Source organism: Hyperolius riggenbachi, chromosome 10, assembly GCF_040937935.1.
Source record: "Hyperolius riggenbachi isolate aHypRig1 chromosome 10, aHypRig1.pri, whole genome shotgun sequence".
In the NCBI taxonomy this organism is placed as follows: Eukaryota; Metazoa; Chordata; class Amphibia; order Anura; family Hyperoliidae; genus Hyperolius; species Hyperolius riggenbachi.
The window spans coordinates 58,280,451-58,294,262 of NC_090655.1; the positions used below are offsets into that span (position 1 = coordinate 58,280,451).

A 13,812-nucleotide genomic window follows, 5' to 3' on the forward strand; every position below is an offset into this window, starting at 1 on the left:
TCCCCGCAGAAATACCGACGCTTTCTCTCCAGAGAGCGTGGTATTTCTGCCCCCCAGGAAACAACTCCTCTGAATTTTAGTTCCTGGATGCGACATAGTTCGCATCCAGGACTTTGCTCACTGTGGCCATCTTGTGGCCAAATAGTAAACTGCACCCACATACATTTTTAATAAAACAATTACATTATTTTACATTAGAAAATAGCAGTTTCCCTCCCACCCCAAAAATTACCCACATACATTTTTTTATTTAAAAAAAACAAAAAAAAAATACAATAAAAAAAAACAAAAACAACATAAATAGTTACCCAAGGGTCTGAACTTTTTAAATATGCATGTCAAGAGAGTATGTTATTATATTATTTAAAATTATAAGCCTATAAATAGCGATGGACGCAAATTGAAAAAATGCACCTTTATTTCTAAATGAAATATCGGCACTATAAATTGTGATAGGGACATCGTTTAAACGGTGAAATAACCGCGACAGATAGGCAAACAAAATAAATGAGTTTTAATTACGGTAGCGTATATTAATTTCAAACTATAATGGCCAAAAACTGAGAAATAATGATTTTTTTCATTTCTTTCTTAATCTTCCTGTTAAAATGGATTTAGAAAAAAATAATTCTTAGCAAAATGTACTACCCAAAGAAAGCCTAATTAGTGGCGGAAAAAACAAGATATAGATCAATTCATTGTGATAAGTAGCAATAAAGTTATAGGCGAATGAATGGGAGGTGAACGTTGCTCGGATGCATGAGATTTTCGGCACTGCGGCGCTGAACCGGTTAAGATAAGAGGCAGTTATAATATTCAGTATGGAAATTATGCTGAGATTGAAGTATAAATCATAAAATGTCAAAGCAAGATATTAACACTTGTTTCAAAATACAAGGAGGTTGATTCAAAGAGCATACCGTACTTATTTTTTTAACCTTAAAAAAAAAAATCAATACATTGCAGAGTGCAAAGGTAAAAAATATAAGAGAGCAGGGCCAGCGAGGCAGAGGTGAGAGAGGCTCAAGCCTCAGGGTGCAGTGTAGGAGGAGGGAGCACAACTCACTTCCCCTAATGTGTTTGAAGCAGAGAGAAATAAGAGAAGGGGATACATGGCAGTGACTGCAAGCCGGATAACTAGAGATTAAAAGTGGTATAAAACTCTGACATAATATTCAATAAAAACATGTTTTCCCACTTTTTATATCACATACAGTTATCACATATGCTTTTGTGCATAAGTAGTATTATTCATTTAGAAATTACAAGTTCCCAAAGTACAATTGTATTGCTCTGAGAGCTGCGATTGCATTTTATTCATAACTGGTGTATTTTTATTTTAGTTTTATTGTAGTGTACCCAGGAATGATTTCTGAGTAGTGCTCTGTATTCTGGAGTGTCTGCACAGTCAGAGAAGTGTTTACATCCCTCACTTGATACAATTAAGTAAACAAACTCAAGATAATCACTAGTTCGGATGCCGGCTGTCCCTGCAAGGAGCTTAAAGAGACTCTGTAACAAAATTTTCATCCTTATTTCTTTTTTTAATTTTTCTATCCTGTAAGTTCCTATGCCTGTTCTAATTTGGTCTGGCTTACTGCAGCCTTTCCTACTTGCACAGTGACTGTATTATCTCTGTTATATGATCTAATCTCTCCTCTGTCGGGCTGAGGCAGTCAGACTGGAATGTGCAGGGCTGCTTGTGATTGGATAGAAGCTATATACACCCTCTCCAGGCCCCCTGCAGGCTCTGCATGACTCACACACTCTGCTTATGTGAGCCTATCACAACCTGGTTAGTTTGTTTGTAAACACTGCCTAAAACTGGCAATTACAAGCCAGGTTTGCAGCAGAGAGTGGCAGAAACAGCACGGAGGGGCCCAGGAGAACATAATGAATAGAATGGTATGCTTTTCGTTGTAAGAATTTTAGAGTACAGATTCTCTTTAAGTAAGTCCTGTGTTTAACTAGGTGAATGCTGTTCTAGAAGAAAAAATGTGGTAGTATATAATATTCTGTTAATAATCTTTTAGAGCAAAAAAGAAGTGCTAGGTTTCATTTCGCTTTAAAGTGTTAAGGTGTTGGAAGCCCTGTGGCGCCTCTTGAGGGGCCCATACACACTGGTCAATTTCAGAGTTCGATTGATCAATTCGATTGAATCAATTGCAAATCGATGCACGATCGAATGGCCGATCGATCGATTTGCTGCGGATTTCGGTCAGATCTATCTGACAGGATGGAAAATCTAGGTCGATCTGCTGCTGGCAGCAGATCTTTGGCCCATAGAGATGCATTGGATCTAATGGAGCAGTAATGCCTTTAGATCGATTTTAAATAGATTTAATTCTGAAATCTATTGGAAATCTGTTCCTACTTTGTGGCACACATCCGATTTATTCCTGTCAGATTGGACCTGATTTGACAGAAATCTATCTAATGGTCGAGTCTGCTGCAAATCTATCAGTGTATGGCCACCTTCAGTCTAACAGCAATCAGTGTGTGACGGCTGGGGTGGGAGGGAAGGAGGGGCGCACTTTGGTGTCTCAGCCTTGGGTGCTGGAGGACCTTGTCCCAGCTCTGGAAGCGAGATCAAGAAATGATTGATATTCGCCATTTCATTTGTTCATGTGTGATCCAAAATCAGTCTGCACGTCATCATCTTCACTACTGGCAGACAAAAAAAATAAAAAATCAGACAGCACCAACTGCCATTATCTATAACCACATCCCCTAACAATGTGATAGGCTAAAAGAGAGTTTTTTTTTTTTTTAATAGATATACCTATGCACGGAGGGAGATCCTGGTTGCTTGTTAGAAACAGCTGTTATTTCTCACAGTGCAACATGGCTCATAGACAGGACCATGGTCATGACATCACACTATGGGAGTTGTTTCACCACAATATCAGCCATACAGGGGACCCTGAGGATCCATTTGAGAAAAGGTAAAAATTTCTAATAGGAAAGGGGGTATCAGCTACTCAATGGGATGAAGTCAGTTCTTGGTGACAGTTCATCTTTTAGAGCCGGTTCACATTCGCCGCGATCTGCAGGCAAAATGACGTGATTCATCGCAATTTGCGCTTGTGATTCCCGTTCAATAGAATGGGAATCACAGAGCAATCGCCCCCAAAACGCTGCATGCAGCGCGGTTGCAATTGATCAAAATCTCAACCAATGCAGTGTGAATGTATCCATAGGGATACATTGTAGCAGCGCTTTGCTGTTCGCTGGCGCTCAGCAAAGCGCTGAAAAATTGCCCTAATGTGAACCAGCCCTAACTGTGAGGAGAGCTAATGCTCGAGATAAAAAAAATACAATGCTTGAGATTAAAAAAAAGGACAAATAGATTAAGGGCTCGATTCACAAAGAGGTGCTAACCCACACTGGTGAAAAGCCAGTTTAGGCGTGATAAGTTTAGGCGTGATAAGTTTAGATCGCGCGCAAAGTCCCGCACGCAAAGCAGCACCATTAAACTCTATGCAAAGTGCCCCAGACTTTGCTATCGTAAAACTTTTGATCAGCTGTGCACTGCAGTGCTAACCCAGTTGGTGCTATAGTTATCGCGCCTAAACTTATCACACCTAAACTGAGTTTAGGCGTGATAAAAGGGCTTTTTACCAGCGTGCTAACTTTTAGCACCGCTTTGTGAATCAAGCCCAAAGTGTTAAGTTAGTTAAGGAGAGCTAAATCATGAGTCAGGGCCGGATTTACAGCTCAGGAGCCTAAAGGCACAGAAGTTCTGGCGCCCTAAGCCCCGCCTATCAGCACAGGCCACACCCCCAACTCACGCCCCTTTTTCTTACGCAAACTAATGTAGATATTACCAAAGGCAGTTAGAGAATACTAACAATATGCAGATATTGCCAATGACATGCAGAATTTACCAAATATATGCTATTACCAACAAGCAGATAATACAAATCACAAGGAATTAATACAGATAACACAGTTTCGTGTCAGACGGGTACGTCTTGGTGCGAGAGTGCGCACGTAAAGCACTTGGAGGTTCCACGCAAGTGCGGTCACAAGGCGCCAAAGCGGACATACTGTGCATGCACAGCATAGTATGTCTGGGTTTGAGAGCGCCAACAGGACCCTTAGAATGGGGAGGAAAATAGGCAAACGGAGGCAGACACCGGCCCACGGGAGGTGCAGTAAGCATATGTACAACTGCCCTCACACACAGACAATGTGAGGATATGTTTAGGACTAAGATATCCTATAAAATATCAGGCATTTGCGAAAATGTGGAAAATGCGATCTACTTACCTGTTGCTTCCTTAAGCCCCGGAAAGCTATGTGTCCCTTGCCACAGTTCTGCTCCCAGCTGGTCTCCAAAGGTCCCCTCTGTTGCATATGCCGACCTGGCAAGGTCATTATTTTCTGCGCCAGTGTGCGGCTGCTCACGATCACATAGACAGGAGATTTGTGTGCAGGTGCAGTGCTTCTGCGCCTGCACAGAACACTCCCTGCTACGTGACCGTGATCCCGCAAGCGCAGAAGATACCGACATCGCTGGGTTGGCATCTGCAACTGAGGGGACCTTTGGAGACCGGCTGGGAGCGGAGCTGTGGCAAGGGACACATAGCTTTCTGGGGCTGGAGGAAGGAACAGGTAAGTAGATATCATTTTCTTTAAAATACATATTTCCTTTAACCCTCACTGATCTCTAGCTGAGAGACTACATTACTTCCTCCTAACCGTGTCCCCTGCTGAGGCAATCCTATGCTTCCCCTTACTCCTTCAAATGGTCCCCATTTGACACCTAGTCCTGGCCTCCAGCAGTGTTTTCACAGAGTGACACCTCAGCACTGACCAGCTGTCACCTGATCTGATCAGAGCAGCAAATACATCTGATTAGGTCAGGTGACATCTGGACAGAGCTGCCTGTCACCCTATGGAAACATCACAGGATTGTCTCAGCAGGGGACAGTGTTCAGAAGGAGGGGAGGGGGAGCATTATAGTCTCTCAGCTAGGAAAAAAAGGGGGGGGGGGAAATCAAAGGTCCCAAGCCTCTCTGCATTAACGATCAGCCACTTACTCTGTCACTATAACTGTCTGCAGATCTCACTGGCACAATGCAAGTAGTCTGAATGCAGGCTGGTCCTGTCACTGTGATGTCATGGAGCAGGAAGGAATGGCATCTTCAAAAGTCCTGGGCATAGGAACAGGCTGAACCAATAGGCACGGGGAGGGGGGATGAGGGCAGAGCTGTAGCTCACACGTTGTGCAGCAAAATCATCCCAAAGCCACATGTAACAGCATTCCGTGCTGCTCTCCCCACCACTCGCCTGTCACTTTACTGACCCTTTGCCTGCACGTGTGAAATGAAAGGGGGGACGGAGCTGTGTGTATTTAGCCGAGCTCCACTTCCTCCTCCTCCCTCCCCCCTCTGCAGACTTTGTAATCACTTCGGTAACTTTCTCCCCTTGGGCCCGTTTCCACTAGAGCGAATCCGCATGCGGATTCGCATAACCAATACAAGTGGATGGCCCTGTTTCCACTTGTCAGTTTTCTTCTGCGTTTTTCTGTGCAGGATTTTTCTGCACGGTAGGGCCTGCAGAATTCGCCTGCGTGTGGAATGCAAGCGAATCGCAGGCAATGTATTTAATAGGGAAATCGCATGCGTTTTTTCCCGCGATTTCGCGTGCGATTTCACATTGGAAGTAATGTTAATTGACACAGGCAGTGACATGGTTAAAATCGCATATGCCCTGCCTATGCGAAATCGCGGCAAAAAACGCATGCGGAATCGCATCCGCATGCGATTTCGTCAGCGGTGCTATGCAGCGATTCCGCACCGCACTAGTGGAAACGAGCCCTTATAGCTCCCGGCGGCTACAGAGTGAAAAAGTAAATAAAGCCAGCCGGAGGACAGTACTCTCATCTTCCCGACCCCCGTCCAAGGCACTGTGTCACACACCGCTTTCTGCCACTGTCTAAATCTCATGTGTGCCCCCAATAGAATACACACGGGGCGGGGGGGCGGAGCTGTAAGGTAAATAGTGCAGCCGGGGGGCGAGCAGTGGTTCCTCAAACTCCCAGCCAGCAGCAGAAGGACAATCTCGCCGCCCCCCGCCGCCTATGCACGCAGCTAGCTGTTATTCACACAAGCACTGCGTGCAGGCATGGAAACGGCGGCCGGGGGGCGGGGAGAACGGGTAATGAATGTGTGTGTGCGTGTGTTGCCACTAGCAGCCCACCCCTCTCTGTAGTTTCGCCCGCGGTCGCCCAATTATCATGTAAATGAGGGCGCGAGCGGCCACTATTGCATTTTCACTGATTCAAATTTAAAGGGGGCATGACACAGACCGCCCTTTGACCAATCAGGCGCCTGTAGGCACGTGCCTAGGGTGCCTTATGGTAAATCCGGCCCTGTCATGAGAAGTTCGATAAGGAGAGATAAATCATGAAACTCGCTAAGTTCCTGTTAAGCATTGATGGTAAACTGAAATCATGATGGTGAACTGTATTCTTTCATGGTCTTTGTACCCTCCACCCATCCCTCTCCAATAAAATCTTTCATTGGCATTATTAGCTTTAACCACACACCCTAAAGCCCCACTTTTCTTAGTAAAAGATCCAACCCAATGCTTGAACAATATATCCCTGGCTAATGCCCCTACTTATACTGGATGGCAATGCATCTCCTGACTTGTGTTTTGGGTGGTCGTGGAGGAGGTGGGTGTAGCAAAAGGGGATGCAAAGCTGCAGAGGTTCCACCCACAGCAGAGGCCCCCGGACGATATGGGAGATATGGTCCACCCACACCTGAGCCCCTTCTTTAGCCACTGTCTTAGCTAAGTGGTAACCATTAAACTCTTCCCCTCTTCTGCTTGCAGCTTTTGTGGCGCTGTACCAGTTCTTGGCAGGAATTGGTGCTACAGTTATGTATAGTGCGGTTAAATGGGCTCAGTGTAAAACTAGCTAAGCCACTGTGTTGTATGGGCCCAAATGTTGCTATGACATCATTGTGTCATTATTACTCCACTATGGTTTGAGCTGCATCAAGAGTTTCAAACTTTTTTTTTTCAATTGATTTTTATTAAAATGTTTCACAGTTTACAAATCCAAGATATAGGTAATGAGTATCATTAATTTTCAATAATTCTTTAGTTGAACAAGGAATTGGAAAACAAAACAGTTATTTACTGTATAGCAACTCAGAAATAATATTATAGAACAGTTCTAAATCAGGTGGAATAAGCACCTTCAACTGAGTTAGTACTTGAAGCTCTAATTTTAATATATAAAGAAACAATCACCCACGTAAAGTGGGAATATGCCAAACTAATAGCATAAACACAACTAGTAGAGAGTGCATAGTGCCTTAATAAATGCGTAGGGCCGAGGATTACAGCCCGTGCCAAATAGTCAATGAATTTACGAAGGTCTAGAGCTAGATCTCAGACTTGAAGAGGTTCAAGTAGATCTAGTCTGGCCCGATAGTAGGACCTGCTAGGTCAAGCGGAAAGGAGATGGGGGGGAGGGTTTATCATTAGTTTAGGATCTCCATGACTGCCCTTGGGACCAGCCTATTCTGTGGAAGGGAATTCTAGTTTTAACTGTTTAGTTACGTATTGTTAGAGGGTGACCTTATGGGTTTAAGTTCCAGTCAAAGGACCATATGTGTTGCCATACATTTTGATTGTTTCTGGATCTGAACAGGTATTCCAATTTGAGGATATATTCTGTTAGGTGGACTACCTGAGTGATGGAAGGTGTGTCAATTGTGTTCCAGTTCGTCAGGAGTAGATGTCTATCTGCACATAGGATGTGCGTTATTCCTAATCTGAGATGTGGCTGGAAATTATCTATGTTGAGAAGAAATAAAGCTAGAGTTGGTGAGGGGAGTACTTGTGTTTTGGTGATTGAGGATATTATTTTGAAGATGGCTGACCAGTATGTGGTGAGTTTGGGGCAATCCCATAGTACATGGGAGAGTGTGTCGTCTGTGAACAATCTCTCCAACAATTTGGAGAGTGTTGTAGGGACATCTTGGCTATGATTCTGGGTGTAACATACCATTTGCATAATATTTGTTTGTGGTTTCTGTGTGGGCGACACATTTAGAGTATTTTTTTAGATTGCTTAGTGCTCTTTTGAGGTCTTTTATAGGGATCACTTCTTTTAGGTCATATTTCCCATATTTTAAGATAGTTCAGGATGGGAGAATGTGTTGGGATGTTTAGTAGATTGAACCAAAAAGAGATCCTCCCCTTGGGTGAGGATTTGGGTTTAAACAAAAAGTCCCATACTGCTTGAGGCAATGATTCGTTGGGTAGAGTATGAGAGGTTAATAAATGGTTAAGTTGGAGGTATGTGAAGTGGTCTTTGTCTGATAATTTCTACTTCCACTTCAGGAATTCAAAAGGTTCCAGTCTTTTCCCAGTCATTATGTCTTCAATATTATTGATACCTGCTCTTATCCAGCTATTGAGATTAATCAAAGGAATATGTGACTTTATTGCTGACATGGGAACGGGGGATTTCACCGTAATGAGATCTAATGGGGAGAGACTTTTGAAGAGTTCCCATGAGGTTAAGGTTTGGTGGATGATTGGGTGTAAGGTTTTATATGGTAAGAGTTTCAAACTTTTAATATGACACATAATTTGTAGTGATCGGTCTGTGTACAGGCCATTAGAAACCACAACTGAGCGTTAGAAATTATCTTCAGACTTTTCAAAAAAATTAACATGGCAGCCTCCATGGAGCAGAAAGAGCAAACACTGCAGCTCTGGAATGCAATATTCGTTTACCAGTAAAATTAGGTTATTTAGGTGTGTAGAACATAGTAGACCTGGGACCATATGCAATTCACTTTTTCACCTGAGTTATCTCCCAGGTGATATTTTCACACCTTGTAAATAAAATGCTTTTTAAACCACCAGCAGGCGAGGAAATTCTCAAAATAATTTTGACAGTGCCTTTCCACCTACTTTTTGATACCTTTTCTATTGTAAAGTGCTCAAAAGTCATTTTAAATCGACAATGAAAAAATATCACCTAGGAGAAAACTCAGGAGAAAACATGAATTGCATATGGGCCACTGGCCCATATGCAATTCCAGTTTTCTCCTATGTTTTCTCCTAGGAGATAATTTTTCATCTTCTATTTTAAATAATTTCCCAGCACTTTTCAACTGAAAAAGTACTGAGAAGTAAGTGCAAAAGTATTTTCAAAATTATTCTGAGTATTTTCTTGCTTGCTGGTGGCTTAAAAGGCATTTTATTGACAAATTTAAAAATATCACCTAGGAGAAAACTCAGGTGAAAAAGTGAATTGCATATGGCCCATGGTCTCAAGTGAGAGGACTTTTATTTCAGGGTTGCTTTAAAGCACAGGTGTCGAACTCCAGGCCTGGAGGGCCAGATCTATGCCAGTGTTTAGGATGGACTGAGAAAGAAAGGAATGTGTTCTACCTGATGGACCACACCATTCCTGATTCAGATCCATCAATTAATTTGAGCTGTGTCAAAAATGTGTGAGGACCTCGGCCCTCGAAGAACTGGTTTGACAACCCTGCTTTAAAGGGACGCTGTAGAAACCCATGTAGGGCATTGGCTGTATTTAGTCAGAAAGTCCTTAAACTACTTAAGGACCAAGCTAATTGAAATCTACACCCTGTTTTGGTGGTCACTTGGCTGGCAAGGCGTAGATTTGAATTAGCCACCGCTGAGTGCATCCACTGTTTCCGCCGCTTAATCCCCGCAGTCTGTATGACGGGAGAGCCCTGTGAGCGGGTGAGGAGCCGATTTCATTGGCTCCTGGCCCTGTCTTTCAACGTAAGCCACTCCCATTGGCTTACATTGAAAGACCGGGTCAGGAACCAATGAAAGCGGCTCCTGACCGGCTCAAATAGTGGGTGGCCAAGGATCCCGATGTGCAGCGCCGGCGGTTGCAGCAGGTATGTGTGGCGATTTGTTGGTATTCCATTGGGTTTCTGTACTAGCGGTCTCTGGTCAACCTCCTTGGCGGTATTCCCGAGCCAGGGTCGGGGCAGAAAAGCGCAGTTAAGAGCGGTAATCCCGACCTCTGCTTGTGGTAGCCACCGGAGGCTGTGTGCAGAGCGTTTCTACATACCTCCTGGGTATCCTGACATCGGCCGCCATTCCATTCTTCTTTCTCTCCTCCGAGGCTATGCTTCTTCCTGATGAGATCGCCGGCTGTCATAACGACAGCTGGCAATCTCACATTAGAGTTGCAGCACCACCCGGAGAATAGAGGGAAAACTGCAACGCTGGAGCCAAGGAGGTAAGTGATTTCTGGAACTGCTGCAGGCTCTCTGGCAGCATGATTTTTTCCAGGTTTTAGGATCTGAAAGGGTGCAAAAAAAAAAATTGCACCGCTTTTAGACACTAAAATCCGGAATCATAACGCCAAGGGGGTTAAGGGGGCAGAGACCGCTGGTACTTAGGTGGCTAAAGCAGCAGGGACAACCATACTAACCCACGAAAAACAAAACACCACAACACACACACCTATATATATATACGAGTTGTCTTATGTGCATCAATAAATATTACACCTACCTTATGTGGTTTGTTCCTTGAAGGTGCTAAGATCAAACTACTCCTACTTTTAATTGTGTAATTGTACTATTAGAATTCTAGGACGCCTCCAACAGTTTTCCTTAAAGTGAACCCGAGGTGAAAATAAACTGAGGAGATTAACAATGATATTTATCCTCCTACTCCTAAAAATGACTTTTTTGTTATCCCAGAATTTTATTTTATATTTAAACATTTAGAAAGTAGATTGAATGTATTGTTGTCTCTGCTCAGTTGCAGTCAATTAAGTGTCCCTAAATGAAAATACATGAACTATATTGACCCTCTCTATCCCTCTGCTCTCACAAATATGTAAAAAAAATGTATTCTGTAACAAAACTTTTATGGCTGTAATTTGCTTATCAGTGATGATTACTATAGTCCTGACAAGGTACTGACAAGACAGAAGCTGTCACTTTCATCCTGAAAAAAATTAACTCTTTCAGGCAGCAAACAAACAAGTAAAATACCCTGGTTCTTAATCGGTTTAGTACTGTACATACACATGTTTATCTCATCATGTCATATGTCGCCTCGGGTAACTTTAATGCAAATAAGAGAAATGTATTCCGATCTAGGAAGAGGTCCATAAATATGTAATGGGCGTCTATTTTTTTTTCCTGGTAGAATTTGTTCTGCCGATCGTCTCAGGTCAGTGTCGGCACATTAATGCAGGTCTGGCTGTTTATTTTCTCTTTTGATCAGCACTGTGTTAAGCTGTCGGGCTTTAATATGGAACCTCCTTCAATCCTGCCCACATCTAAAATTGTCTTTACAAATCCCTGGAACAGAGGCAGCGGAAGATGATTACGGCGCTCATTATGGTACCTGGCTGCCTGGCCAAATCCGCAGATAGGAAATTGTATCTCTGCTCCGTGCGGTGTACTAAATACAAAGCAACACAGAGCATATTTCCATCCAAATGTGATCAGATGAAACGGCTTGAAGCCAAAACCTTCCCAACAGAGTTTCCCAAGAATCGGACGGTATAATCTGTAAAAATGGGGTGAGAGCAGGTAAAACCGCCTCTCCCTGGAACCACCTGCAGGGCTTGCCGATAGGCAGCTAAATACACAGTAACAGAACCGCATACAGAATCTCCGAGTCTCACCTGCCAAGAGTATTTTCATTCAGTCTAGCAAGTTATTTGATTCAGACCTGTCTCCATGAATCAGGCAAAATTGGTCCAATTCATTTGGGCACTGGTGCTTAGCTATGTGTGGTGGCTTTGACAACTGGGGCATTTACTGTAATTGGGCACTACTCTTGACTATATGCTGCCACATTGTCTACAGGTGATTAAATATAGGAGCTGGTGTGGCGTTTGATAAACAGCCAGTATGGAAGTTTCTGGCAAAACTGGATTGGTTTGGAAGGGATAACAGAGAAAGTAGAGTATGTACAATTACTGTCGCCCGCTGGAATCAGGACTCTATCCCTATGGCAACAGTGCAAGGCCAAGTGCTGTATTGATGACACGTTCTGTTGCTATGGAAGTGGGCAGAGGGAGAGTGCGCCAGAAGGTGCAACAAAGAGAACAATGGGCTCGGCCTATGCTTAGTCGAGACTGCTGCACACTCGGGGCAGAGGCTGCTCAGGCTATTATTATTACCTATTTAGAATTTATATAGCGCCGACATCTTCTGCAGCGCTGTACAGAGTATATTGTCTTGTCACTTAAAGCGGAACTGTAGATATAAAATAAACACATTGTTTCACTTAGCCCGCGGCAAGCTACTTTCGGTTTCGCCACCGGGCCACTGCGCCTGCGCGGCTCTGGCCACGCATAGCCTTTCTTCGCGTTCCCTGCTATTGCAGAGGGGACACGAAGAAAGGATACGCTTGGCCAGAGCCGCGCTGGCATCGACTTACAAGTCGAGGTACGGGACCGAGCGGCGGCGGAGGAACGGAGACTCGTTGAGAAGCGGCACGGGACAGGACAGCTGCTGGGGGCTTGGGGAAGCCCCAGGTAAGTGAAACAATGTGTTTATTTTATATCTACAGTTCCGCTTCAAAATGTCCCTCAGAGGGGCTCACAATCTAATTCCCAGTGTTGCAAGGATGCACCCAATTCCAGATTCGGAGAGCTCCTGATGAAGTGGTCACATGGACCACGCCATGCGTGGAGCATCCTTGTGCCTCCCTCTGCCTGAATCCAATGCTGCTACACCTCGTTATATTAGTGGAACCCTGGGCCGGTATAGTATGCCATACTACTTGGTAGTTACCTATGCACAGCTGTATGCCTGTCTCATCACTTATAATTGCTTGATAACTTATTTGCTTATCGTTTGTGCTGATTTGACTATGAGCATATGTTTCACTTCACAGTAGGTCACTTACCACCTATCCCCTTTCTAGCAGTTGCACTTTCATCAGGCATCTTTATTGTTGTATGACCCGGGTCTCTACTACTTACTTGGGACTCTTATTTTGAACCCCAGGTTAAGTTTAAGTGCATTTGCAGCTCAGGTATTACTCATCATTTAGAGGTGAGGCTTTGTTTATCATGACATGTGTATGTAATGTAGTGTGGTTGGTGGTCTAGTGGGTAAGACAGATACCTGCTACACACTGAGACCTGGGTTCAAATCTCAGCCATGGTATGCCTTGATCAGCGGATTGAGGGTGTTTACTGTTGCCCTGGGTGTGTGCGTGTTGCTCAGAGGCGGAAGTCGCAGAGCTAAATAAGCATCTCGCAACACTGAGAAGCATACACAACATGGAGAAGAGCTTGGATCTCACGATCCAGACACTGGATGGAACCGTTGAAGATGAGGAGGGTGGAGTACAGCCAGACCAAGAAGCAGAGGCAGCCGCTAGTTGGGTCACAGTTAGAAGGGGTAGGGGAAAAAGTGGCAGGGAGGCTAGTCCCGAGTTGTCCCTCACTAATAAGTATGCTTGTTTGCGTAATATTGGGGAGGATGATTCAGGAGTAGCAATGCTGCAGCAGGATGTGCTCCTTAGCAACCAAGGGGCAGACTGCTGTAACGAGAAAGGGAATAGGAGTGCAGCTAAGGCTAGACAGGTACTGGTGGTAGGGGATTCAATTATTAGGCGCACAGATAGGGTAATCTGTCGAAGAAACCGCGAATGCCGTACAGTCTGTTGCCTCCCGGGTGCTCGGGTTCGGCATGTAGCGGAAAGAATTGACAGATTACTGGGTGGGGCTGGGGAAGACCCGGCTGTCATGGTACACATTGGCACCAATGACAAAGTTAGTGGGAGATGGAAGGTCCTCAAAAATGATTTTCA

At 44.2% G+C, this 13,812-nt stretch overlaps 1 long non-coding RNA gene across 1 annotated transcript in view; it reads right to left on the minus strand.

Moving 5' to 3' along the window:
• LOC137535954 (uncharacterized) overlaps positions 1-5,136 on the minus strand; it is a 53,486-nt gene extending 48,350 nt beyond the window's left edge. The window contains exon 1 of the long non-coding RNA XR_011024487.1: positions 5,046-5,136. This is a non-coding gene — a long non-coding RNA (uncharacterized lncRNA). The remainder of the gene's footprint in view (positions 1-5,045) is intronic.
• Positions 5,137-13,812: the final 8,676 nt, after the last annotated feature.